Raw genomic sequence first — 3,928 nt, forward strand, 5'->3', positions numbered from 1 at the left:
TCAGCTTTTGATCTGATCACAAAACCAAAATTACGTGACCATTTCGAAAACAATTTCTGACTTGAAATTGAAAATTTTTGATCTTTTTGAACACCATCAGACACTCAAACTACGTCAATTCGAGCGCCTGAAAGGAAGTATATCATTAAAGGCACATGTGATTTTTTTATCCCCCCCCCCCCCCCAACTCAAAAAGTTCCGGCTGAAAAATAATAATTGTTGGGTCGGCTGAAAATCTACATTTCGGAGAACAGGTGGAAAAAGCGGGTTGATCTGATCTGATCTAGTCCGATAGTTCCTGGAAGGATAAGTGTTTTTTTGTTTTTGGAGAAAATTCAGATCAGATCTTTTTCCTAGGTACATCCTATTTTTGTCACAGTAATTCAAAGAATAGGAAGTTCTCCTGGATTTTCACGATTTTTGGATTTCCGAATTTTAGATTTCTGAACTCCGAGCTTCGAAGATGTTGAAACTCCGAGATAATGAGATTCTGAAATCCGGAAATTCTGAGATTCTTAGATTCTGAAATACTGAAATTGTAAGATTCTGAGAACCTGAGATTTTTAGATTCCGGAACTTGCAAATTCTAAGATTCTCCAATTCGGAATTTCTAAACTTTAGTAAATTCGAAAGTTCCAATCGAATTATCTTTCAAAGAAAAGTGTGTCTACCTTGAAAGTTGGTGCCTAGTCGACCCAAATTTTGATCTGGACCCTGGAAACTTGACGATTTTCAAAAATATTGGGTTACCGCGAAATTCAAAAACACAAAATTCAGAGAGCAGCTTTTTTTTTGATATTTTTGAAATTTGAACTTCTTTAATTCAAAAAGAGGTAAACCCAGAATCTCATTTATACAGGATTTCAAAATCCAGATGCTCAAAAAATCACAGATTTTTTAAATCTCAGAATCTCAGAAACACACCAATCTCAGATTTTCGGATTTTCAGAATTTCAGAATTTTAGAGTCTCAGTAGCTCTCAGATTTTCTGATTTTAGATAGTTCTTTTTTCCTTGCTCCATTATTTTGAGTGTTACCAGATTACCATTGAAAATCTCTAAAAATCGGATTTTCTTTTTATTTTAATCAAGAAATCAACCAGAAAAAATATTGTTGAGCATCAATAAAAATTCTGAGGTCCTTCGAAAAATTCTTTATTTTTCTGAAATCAGAACTTTCCGAAAATTCGTTGTGATCGTTTTGATCTATTGGATTTTGTTTTTTTTTTCGTAGAATGACCTACTTGTGATATTCTCTAAAAACATCTGTCCGTGTGTCTGGTTGTCCAATTATTTTTGAAATTTGTTTTCGGAAAAATTCAAAAAACTTTTTGATCTTCTGGACTATCCACTCAAAAAATGACGAAACGCACAAATTACAGTTCAAAGAAAAGTTTTTTTCAGCTGTTTCTTGGCTTATTTTTATGTGCAAATTTAGATTCACTAAATAAAGCTGAAAATTTGGCTGATCAAAAATTGAAAAGTATACTCATTTTGTAGTACTCATTTTTGAAACTCCAAGAGGTTAATCCCTCTTTTTTCAAAAGATGGATTAAGAATAAAAATGTTGAAAAGAGAAAAAGAGGGTGGATCTTTTGAAATTCATTTTTTCTTTGAAGTAGTATTTTTCATTTTGAAGTTGATCTCAAAACTCTTCACCGCAGTCTTTCCGAAAAAATGTCAAAAATTTTAATTCTTTGGAACTTTTTTTTTGAATATTCGTTTTTTCAGAAATCTAATGTAAGTTTTTCTAACCTATTCTTCCCATAATTTCTTTAGACCCCGAAAAAAAAAATTTTCGAATCTAACCTCGGAAATTTTTTGTTGACATCTTCCTTTGATTTTTTTTCATCAATCAACTGAAAAAATCTCATTTGACCTACTTTTCGTTTCCTCGTTTTTTGATGGATTAACAAAAATTGATATAAACAAATAAGTTTGCGATTTTACTACGTCAAGGTTTTCCTAGAAAAACCTGTCAATTTTTTTTGTTGATAAATCAGGAAATCGAAAACTGAAATTCTGAAAATCTTATGTTTTGAGATTCTGAAACCCTGAAATTCTGAAACTCTGAACTTCTGAGATCCTGAAATTCTCAAATTCTGAAACTCTGAAATTCTGAAATTTTGAATTATGAGATTCTGAAATTTTCAACTTCCAGGATACTGACGTTTCGAAATTCGAAAATTCTGAATTTCTGAAACACTTTACTTCTGAGGTTCTGAGATTCTTAGATTTAGCTTATCAAAGAATGATAAATACAGATTTAACAAAAAACTAAAAAATCTTTTTCACATATATCTCTTTTTTTTGCAAATCTTGAAGTTTGAGCTTTTTTCTCATCAAATAATCTCATGTTTTCCAAGAAAAAAAAGTTGTTTGAAAAAAAAAGACCCGGAACCAATTTTTTTGGGTTTGTCCCAAAAAAAGCTTGACCTACAATTATTTTGTGCCCACCTACACATGAAACAACTTAGTGATTTTTGGAAATTTAAATGTTTCGAAAAGTTAGAAAGAGTAATCTATTTAAGTTTTGAACTATCTGAGCGGGATTAGGGAACTATCTGAGCGGGATTCCAAGTTACGATTCATGACCTATATCACCAGAAAGCCCATAAAATTCTGATTTGGAATGTATTTTCTGTTTTTGCGAAACAGTGATGAGCTTCGAAAAAATTGGGTCAAAAGATAATTGGCTCAAAAATTTTGGTACTGAAACTTTTATTATTATTGCATTAAAAATTGACGCGAGGCGCATGATACATTTTTTCAAATATAAAAAGCCAAACACAGCATAAAATCAACTTAAAATTATTTTTTGACTTAATTTTCTCGAAGCTCAACGCCGTTTCGCAAAAACGAAAAAATTTTCCGAATCAAAATTTTATGGGCTTTCTGATGATATAGGTCATGAATCATAACTTGGAATTCCGCTCAGATAGTTCCCTAGTTAGTTTACTTTTAGCTGAAAATCGAAAATTTAAAGAAAAAAGATGAATTTTAGTGATTTTTTGACATAGATCCTTCAATCTACAGTAACCTAGATTTCTAACAATTTCACTGAAAAACCAAAAATCTGAAAAAAAATGGATCTAAGAATCTCAGAATCTCCGAATCTTAGATTTTCTGAATTTATTGGATTTTAGATTTTCAGAGTTTCAGAATCTTAGAATCCCAGAATCTCAGAAAAAAAAACCGTTTCTCGAACAACTGAATGGCGGCAAGTCAAAAGGGGGGCCCATAGGTAAAATTGTGGACTAAGTTAAGCTTTACCAATTTTTTCTAGTTTTATGACCGTTTCCATTAAAATTTCGAACTTTGCGCTTGTTTCCACAAAAATGTGTCACTTCAAAAAATTTCAGTTCAGGCCGGTTTTTTGTATGAACAACACTATTTTTTCCATTGTAACTGTGTCATTTGAAGTTATTCAGCTAGTTCCAGATTTTCCCAGGGTTAGTAACAAAAAAATAGACAAATAATATGCAAAAAATGACATAAACTGAAATTTTCAAAAAATTATGAAAAGTGTTCAAAGTTCGAAATTTTAATGGAAACGGTCACAAAACTAGAAAAAATTGGTGAATCTTAACTTAGTCCACAGTTTAAACCTATGGGCCCCCAANATTGGCATACTGAAAAAAACAGACACATTATTTTTCAGAAAATCCCGATGACGTGAATTTCAAAGAAGAGCATGGCGGATGTAAATAAAATAGTTTTGAAAAGGGCACCCTCTTCTTTCCGGTTTTATGCTCTTCCGGAATGTCTAAAGTCCAAATTATTATTAAGGAAAAGGAAACTCAAGGCTTTCCATAAAAGCTCAAGTAGGGCGGGGGATTTGACCTAAAAATTCAATAGCCTAGTTTTTCTTTTCATGGCCTAGGATCCCAAAAACTCCACTTGTCCTCCCAAACCGATGGATCCGATCG

Source organism: Caenorhabditis briggsae, assembly GCF_000004555.2.
Source record: "Caenorhabditis briggsae complete genome, chrV, whole genome shotgun sequence".
Taxonomy (NCBI): domain Eukaryota; kingdom Metazoa; phylum Nematoda; class Chromadorea; order Rhabditida; family Rhabditidae; genus Caenorhabditis; species Caenorhabditis briggsae.